General features: G+C 34.3%; 1 long non-coding RNA gene across 4 annotated transcripts; it reads right to left on the reverse strand.

Moving 5' to 3' along the window:
- Nucleotides 1-1071: 1071 nt before the first annotated feature.
- LOC107465951 (uncharacterized) lies at nt 1072-6290 on the reverse strand. 4 transcript variants are annotated; one of them, XR_008002670.1, is made up of 7 exons: nt 6208-6290; nt 5629-5709; nt 3571-5302; nt 2208-3484; nt 1730-2120; nt 1196-1651; nt 1072-1100 (listed from the first exon to the last, which is right to left on the reverse strand). It is a non-coding gene; the product is annotated as an uncharacterized LOC107465951 (long non-coding RNA). The 4 variants fall into 4 exon arrangements; XR_008002669.1 differs by having other exon boundaries at nt 1072-1651; XR_001587553.3 differs by lacking the exon at nt 5629-5709 and having other exon boundaries at nt 1072-1651.
- Nucleotides 6291-8772: the final 2482 nt, after the last annotated feature.

Genomic DNA, 8772 nt, shown 5'->3' on the forward strand with positions numbered 1-8772 from the left:
CTAAAAAGAGACTGCATAAGACAGGTACAAAAGTGCGACAACGGTTATAAGCATGCAAAAATAACACATAATCTTGCAGAAGAATTACATAGTGCCGAAGTAATATGGCCATTATACAAATGGGGAATGGACATCTTAGGACAATTCCCAAAAGCACCAGGGCAGATAAAATTTCTTTTAATTTGCATATATTACTTTTCTAAATGGATTGAAACACAACCATTAGCACGAATCACAACAGATAAGGTACAATCTTTTCTCTGAAAAAAATCATTTGCAGATATGGTATCCCAAGTGAGATCATCTCCGATAGCGGAAGACAATTCACTAATGCTCATCTTGCTTCTTTTTAACAAAATTTTCATATTAAACATCATTTTAGTTTAGTAGAGCATCCCTAAACAAATGGCCAGGCAGAGGCAGCCAACCAAGTTGTCTTACAAGCTCTGCAAAAAAAGCTCGATGACGCAAAAGAACAATGGGCAAACCTAATACCAAAGGTGTTATGGAGCTATAACACCACAATTCCATCAGCCATGGGGTAAACTCCCTTTAGGTTAGTGTATGGCGCAATAGCAATGATTCTAGTAAAGATTGCCAATCCCACATTAAAGGTCAATCTCCATATACATGATGCCAATTATCAAGCACGGACAATCGAGCTCGACATGACAGAGGAATATAGAGATGAAGCATCCCTAAAACAAAAGACGATACAACAATTGATGCAGCAAAGATATAATAAGAGGGTGATTCCACGATTTTTCCAAGAAGGAAACCTTGTAATACTAGGAATGGGGGCTTACTTATTACAAATACTGAAGGGAGACCCAGTCTCAGGAACATGGAACGTTTCATCACTAAGGTTGTACATAACTTAGGCTCAACATGGCACATGATGGTACTCTTTTTTTGCACACTGGGTTTTTACTCGGGAAAGGTTTTAACGAGGTCGGACGCCAATTGCAAACTTTGTACTTTTGACATTTTCTTGCAAATCGAATGCAAATTTCTGAACCAGTTCTATAGTTCAAATCTATCGTCTATTTTAAACATTACCCAACCAGTGAATGAAACAAACATGAGCCAAGCTTCATACTCTGAAAAAGTTAAGCAAAATAAACAAACCGATGAAGTCAAATCGGGATCAAATTCCAACAAGTTCAAAATTCAAAACAAAAGGAAAAGTCCTTACTATTACAAGTTCAATTATCCTTCTCTCCAATGCTGGAGCTTTCTCCTTTTTCTTCAACCAACACCTCGTCATCAACCAGCTTCCCATCAATAATAACTGTTGTCGTGTCCAATTTCTCTACATCAACATCAGAGAATAAAGCCCTAACCTATGCCACAGATCGTTCAAACCCTTGTGCAAAGGACTCGTATACCTCAGTCTCCAATTCACCTAAGCGAGAAACCAATTGACCCTTTTGTGATTTCAAGTCACTTATTTCTTTCTCCATTAACTGATGTTGACTCCTCGCATTTTCCACTTGAGTTCTTAGCCTTCAAAGAGAAGGACAGCTCCTTCACCCTCATCTCTTTATCCTCAACAATTTTGGTCAGCTCAGCAACCATAGCAAAATTTTTCTTCTCCGCATCAAATGCAATCTCGTGTCCGTCCAATAGACACAAAGCGTGCCCCAATTACCTACAAACAATAACAAATCACACACAACGAAGCAAGATAATAATAGAAATGATAATAGTTAATGGCTATTTACGTTACCTGCAAGGAATGAATGACTCCAGCAGGACCAACCTTGTTGATAATCTCAACATTGGCTGGGAACTGACCAAACTGATCGGATAAGGTCATAAAGGGGAACAATTTACTCCACAGCGATTTAGCATGATTATCCACCATATACCCGTGAAGTCCCTTCTATGACTCATAAGTTGATTCCACCAATTCCAAATTCACATCATCATCATCTTTCAAATCAACAACCAAATCATTGGCCTTAGTCGATGCACCTCTTTTGCTTTTTCCTCTAGACTTAAACTCGGACTGCACCACACCAGCCGCAGTCTCTTTGTCGACCTCTCTTTTTCAATTTTCTTCCTTTGATTGAAAAATGACTTCAACCCAGCTGTAGTTATGGTAGGCGCTTTCTCTCCTGCATCAAACATCACAAAATAGTGTTAGCCAGATACGAAGCACATGTCAGTAACATTTAAAAACTATCAATCCTGTTATACGTTACCTATGTAATCCAACATGGCTTGCTCATCTGTATCCCACTTCAACAACTCTACAACGGATAACAACTCCCAAGATTGCATTTCAGTTACTAAAAGTTCTAACATAACATTGTCACTAGGAAGTCTATCTTCAACATTTAGGACTTGAGTAGGTTCAGGACACCAAGAGATGGGAAACCTCTCCTCTAAAGTTTCATTCAAATAAAACAGAAACTAGTCCAGAACATTCCTAACCTTAACAAACATTTTCTTGAAGTCCTTATATGATGACTTATACAGAGCAAACACTGACCCACCAAGGTGGCTACTTAAATTCACCCACAACCCTCTCCTGACCCCTTTGGCTTGAAACAAAGAAAAGAACACTCTAAGAGACGATAGATGTTCTAGAACCTCCATTAAAACCTCAAACACTCTGACAAACCCCCATGAGTTAGGATGCAACTATGAGGGAATACACTTTAACCAAAACAGCACAGCACATTAGAACTCCGAAAAGGGGAACCGCACACCTAACTCTGTAAGCAGATAACTATACATGTAAAAATATGGCCAATCAAACAACTTCTCACAAACACGATCATCCCTCCCACGCAGCAGCATCTCTATCTTAACCCCCTACCCTCACTGACCCAAACGTCTGACCCAAGAACTTTAACCGATTTAACATCATCAAAACAAGACACATAAGACTTAACACTCTTATCTACCCAGCTATACGAATCATTATCAGCAACCTTAACCTGGGGTTTCTCCATTCTCAAAAGCAGAAGCTATATGAAACAACATCAAGTAGAGATAATGAAAAGAGACAAACACATTAACGAAGTGACATGCACTAACCTTTCTTATTCATTTTTGGAGGGATTGAAGGAATTACAGTTTCCAAAAGAATCTCACTAAGTTTGATTTGGAGAAAAGCAAATGCACTTTAACATTAAAACGGTTGATCCAACCATCCTTTTTTAATCATAGCCGTTCAAAATTTAAAATGCATTTATCTAACTGACGGATAAGGGTGTCCAAAGAAGTGCGCCAAGAGTCATGTCCACTAAATGATAATGAATGCAGGAAACGAGGAGCCACGATGAGGAATGCAAAACAAAAGTAACTACCAGCAATTTTTCAAAGCATCGGAAACAGGCTAACCTTGGGGGCTTGGCGACCATGCTGTACGATTAACAAATTTGGGCCGAGGTAAGTTCAAAGCATGACCTATTTACTTTTTCCTTTAACCATGCCAAGCTTGGAGGCTATGACGCGGACCATAAACCTCGGCCTAAGAAAGCAGAAGTGGGATCAACAACGTGAGCTATAAATCAACTAACAAAAGCGTAACAACTAAGAAAATCCCTCAAAACCAACCATAGCAACAACAATGGAAAGGCCAAGAATATCGAATAAAGCAGGTGCTAGGCACAACGGCAAAAAACCCTCCTTCCGTCGAGCCACCAGGTAATCTATTGTAGAGTATTCTATTTCTTTCATTGTCTGGTAATGAAGCATGCTGTGTTTACCATTAGGCATATGAGTCTTGTTTCTGTTTTTAAATCAAATACAAAATAAATGCTGTGTAGGATAATTACTAATATACAAGGATTTTGTATGGTATGTTCCGCAAATATTTGTTCTAATTTTAAACATAATTAATGTATTGTATTGTAATGAGAAGTATATAATCAGTGATCTTAAAATATTCAACATACAAGTAGTATATTTCACATATCACTTTTGCTATCTTTATTAATCTACAACATCTTAAAGTGTCACTTAATTTCAATTTGATTAAGTTCTACTTATAAGTTATTTAAATTTTTATGATCTTTAACATGATTCTTAGACATATCTTTAGACTCCATATAAACTCTAAAGAACAAGAACATAAACCTTTTCAATCTTTTCTTTTTGACTTACTTAAGTTTTATATTTGTCACATATGAATACTTTACCGAACCACCTTTTAATGGAGCTAATCATGCAGATAACTGATGTCATACTTCAAGAGTAAGGAGAAGATGCCATTAGTGATCCTATTTTTGGATTAGCTGATCGGATACTTTTTATCTCTTTGCTATAATTATTTATTGTTTTCAAGATTTTTCTCATAAAACTTTTTAAAATGTTTATTACTTTTCAAAGAAATTAATTTTCAAAAAATTAAGAATTCGATAGATTAAAAATGTATCAGTTAAACATATGAGAGACAAAAAATGTGAAAAATATATTGATTAATAGATTTGTCTTTTAAAATATGTAAAAGTAATATAAGAGAAAATGTTTAATTGATACATTTTTAATCTATCGAATTCTTAATTATTTGAAAATTAATTTAAAAAGTAATAATTAAGATTTTAAAAAATTTTATGAAAAAAATCTTGAAAACTAACAAATAATTATAATAAAGAGAAAAAGTACCGATTAGCTAAAACAAAAAATAGGATCACGAACGACATTTTATGACATCAGCTACTTCATGATTAGCTCCATCAAAAGTGGCTTGATAAAGTATCCATATCTGATAAATATCAAATATAAAACTTACGTAAGCCAAAGAAATAATTGAGAAGGCTTATGTTCTTATCTTTAGAGTCTATATAAAATCTAAAAATATGTCTAAGAATCATGTTAATAACATTATGAAAAATTCTAAAAAAACAAGATCATAAAAACTTAAATAACTAATTACTAGAACTTAATCAAATTGAAATTTAAGTATTACTTTAGGACGTAGTAGATCAACAAAGATAGTAAAAGTGATATGTGAAATATACCACTTGTATGTTGAATATTTTAAAATCATTGAATATATACTTCTCACAGCAATGCATTAGTTATGTTTGAAATCAGAACAAATACTTGTGAAATATACCATACAAAATCCTTGTATATTAGTAGTTGTCCTATTCAGCATTCACTCATGTGTTTAATTTAAAAAAAACAAAACTCATATGCCTAATAAGAATACTTCATTAACAGACAATGAAAGAAAGAATACTCTATAATAAATTAGCTGGTAAATTAGCTGGTGGCCAAGAGTCTACAATAAATTAGCTGGTGGCCAAGAGTTTGTTCAAAGTTGCTTGCAACACGCGTAAACCTGTTGACAAGAAATTCTATTAAAAAATATTAATATAGTACTTTTTTGCCCTTTTTTTAATAAAAATACTTTAAAAAATGTACCCAAACACACATAGAATTTATATAAAAAAAAAGATTCTAATAAAAATACTAAACACCCTAAAATTAAGTACTAAAATAAAAAATATAAAAAAAATCTAAAATGAGAAACAAAGACTAACAAACCTACTTTCTTTCATTCACTCATTTTGAAAAGGATTTATAGAGGTCATGTATATAATAATTCCACCGCAGGTCATACTACTATCACACATTATAAAGCACAAATTGCATAATGCAGATTACCTGATGAATTTTAAACCAACACATCCGTGGTCAATAGACTTAATATCCATCCACAAACACACAAGTGCGTCCCAGTTTTCACTGAACATAAAGTTGCTAATTTAGAGACTAAAACAATACTTAATTGTATTCTTTCGGAAGTAGTTTAATAATCATCAAAACCCTAAACCAAAAATACAAGTCACAACTAACTTTAAAAATCATTTTCAATTCCATTTATCACAACTCAATTCTGAAATGTGAAAAGAAACTCAAAACAAGAGGTAGAGACAATGCACTAGTCAACAATGTTATAAAATCCCATGTTAGTCCACAAATGATACGCACAAGAGGTGCGTCAATAAAACAAGGATCAAAACCTCTAATCTTATAAATCACCTGAAGAGAACACCGACCTTTCAACCAAAATGCAAAACCAGGGACAATGATCAATATACACAAAAAGAAAAAAGAACAAAAACCTAACCTTACTAACAGAGCAAACCGATTTCCCAAACTCAGATAATGCAAAAATAGGGGAAAATAAGAACCAATTGATTCTTTTTTTTAAAGAAGAGAGAAAACGAAAACGCTGCTTACCTCTACGGTTAGAGTGGCGCCGGAGCTTTTTCCACCGCCTCTCAACGATGGAAACAGACCAAACAAAGACGCCCTCTTCTTCTGGGGCTGGACTCTGGAGGGCTAGGGTTCTCTCAGTTTCAGATAAGAGAGGAATGGGGCTTAGATGGCAATGGATGCTGGGATTTAGGCATTTAAGGGTTTTTTTATATATTTTTTTAAGAAATCTAAAACGGCGCCGTTTGAAGAGGGTTAGAAATCTTTTAAAAAACGAGCCGGTTCTGGTATCGATTAACCATCGATTCGACTGGTTTTTTGATCGATTTTATGCCAAACAGTTTTTGAGACTAATCGAACTGGTCTGATAATCGATTTTCGATTAACCCAGTTAAACTGGTCGGTTCGATTCAATTTTTAAAACTATGAATAAAATCCCAAATATTGATAATTAAACCGGTAAACTTAAATATTTAAGAGTTTAAAAATTCAATTAATATCAATTATAAAGAATATTATAAAATAATATATTTTTATAACTTATATTTTTTGGAATAATTATTTTTAAAAATTGTTTTATCAAATTTTTAATATAAGATTAGATCAATTCAATTGGTTATTAATTTTGGCTTATTTTACCTCTTTTTCTGGTCTACTTTTTTGTAATCAATTTTTTGTTTTATACTAAAATTTAATTTTAATGTATTGACAGTATAAAATATTTTACACATATATCTAATCATACTCATTTTAACATTCACAAAAATAATTTAAAAAATAATTATTTTTGCTAACGTAAAATTACATAATTAATTATATATAAAATTATTTTACACGGTATATTAGAATTAAATTCCTAAAACTAAATCAATTAGGTAAAAAAATTTTTATTTAAACGGGGCTAAAGCCTAAAATTACAAGACACTAATTAACCAGGGTAAGAAATTCCCTCTACAATCATAAAAAAAAATTTGTCTCAAAGGTGCCAGTGGCACATCAACAAAATTGAAACCTAGGTTATACTTTAATCATTCTCTAGCTAAAAAATCAGCAGTTTTGTTTCCTTCTCTATAAGTATGACTTACTCTAACTTGCCCGTTCTTTTTCAACCACATAGAGATAATTCTGATCAAATTACTGGAGTGATTTTTTGTATTTCTTTTAGTAATAATATCCACAAGCGCTTTTAAATCCAGATCTATAATAAGGCTCCTGACTCCCAACTCCCAGATTGTTTTCAACCCGTGTACACAAGTCCCATATCTCTGCTTGGAAAGCTGAACAGACACCGAAGTTTGAGCAGTATCCAACAATCCAACTCCCCATCTCATCCGATAAGAGTCCTCCACATGATGCCGCCCCTGGGTTTCCGCACAAAGCACCATCAGAATTCAATTTGATCCGGTTACTAGGTGAACATGACCAAGAAATCTATCTTTCCACTTTTTTGCTATACTTTCTAGTGTACAGTTTGTAAGGAGCATTCCTGATCGAAATTGCTTGATTGCAAATGAAGAAGCACGGATCATTAGTCCTGGTGAAATCTAGCATAAAAATCTCCTTATTTTTCCAATACCATAACCACCAGCAAGTAACTACAAATTGTGTTATCAAATCTATTTGGTTTGAACGGCCCAGCTCAGTGAAAAGATTCCATCTGAGCCACGCTTCAAAGGGAGCTCTAAAAAAATCTTAAAGGAAGGCTGGGTGAATTAATTGGGTCCAAATTCTAGATGCCACTGGATAATCTCATAGCAGGTGCTCTTGGGTCTCTTAGACTCTTTGGCATCTATGGCAGAAGGAGAGTGCTCCAAAAAATTTTGATCTTCTTTTTGCAGTCATGAGTTTCTGGTGTGTAGTCACCCACAAGAAACACCACATTCTTTGGGGTCCTCTCCACTTCCATATCACATTCCACACTTGATCTTGTGGTTTCTCACGCCTTGCTAAAAGTTTATAAGCACCCGCAACAGAAAAATCTCTATTTTGAGTTGCATTCCACCGAATTCGATCTCTGCCCGCTTCTTGAAGGAGAGGGTGGATAGCTCTTATTTTGTTAATGATGATATCCGGGAGATGATTCTTCAGAAGAGGATAGTTCCAATCTTTGTTTTGTTCCACAGCTTCAATAACTGTCATGTTCCTTATCTCCGCAGGGATCTGATTACTGGTTAGGTGCTCATGAAAAGGTTCATTTTCTACCCAAGGATCATCCTAAAGGTGAGTCAATCTACCATTACCAATTGAAAAACTTGTATTCTTGTCAAAGATCGTCTTCACCTTTTTAAGATGTTTATAGAATTAAGAATATAAGCCTTTGACCTTCATCTCACCAGAAAATTGTCTCTCTTTATCATATTTACTCAATAGTATTCTTGTCCAGGGAGTGTCATTATCTACCACTAATCTCCAGAAAGCTTTGAGCATGAAGGCTTCATTCATCAAGGAGAGTGATTTAAACTCCAAGCCTTCAAGGATTTTGGGTTTGCACAAAATATGCCAGCCCATGTTGTGAAATTTTCTTTCTCCTTCATTCTCTGCCCAGATAAACCTTCTTTGCAATATTTCAATTTCTTGATAGACTCTTTT

The sequence above is a fragment of the Arachis duranensis genome, chromosome 9 (assembly GCF_000817695.3).
Source record: "Arachis duranensis cultivar V14167 chromosome 9, aradu.V14167.gnm2.J7QH, whole genome shotgun sequence".
Lineage (NCBI taxonomy): Eukaryota > Viridiplantae > Streptophyta > Magnoliopsida > Fabales > Fabaceae > Arachis > Arachis duranensis.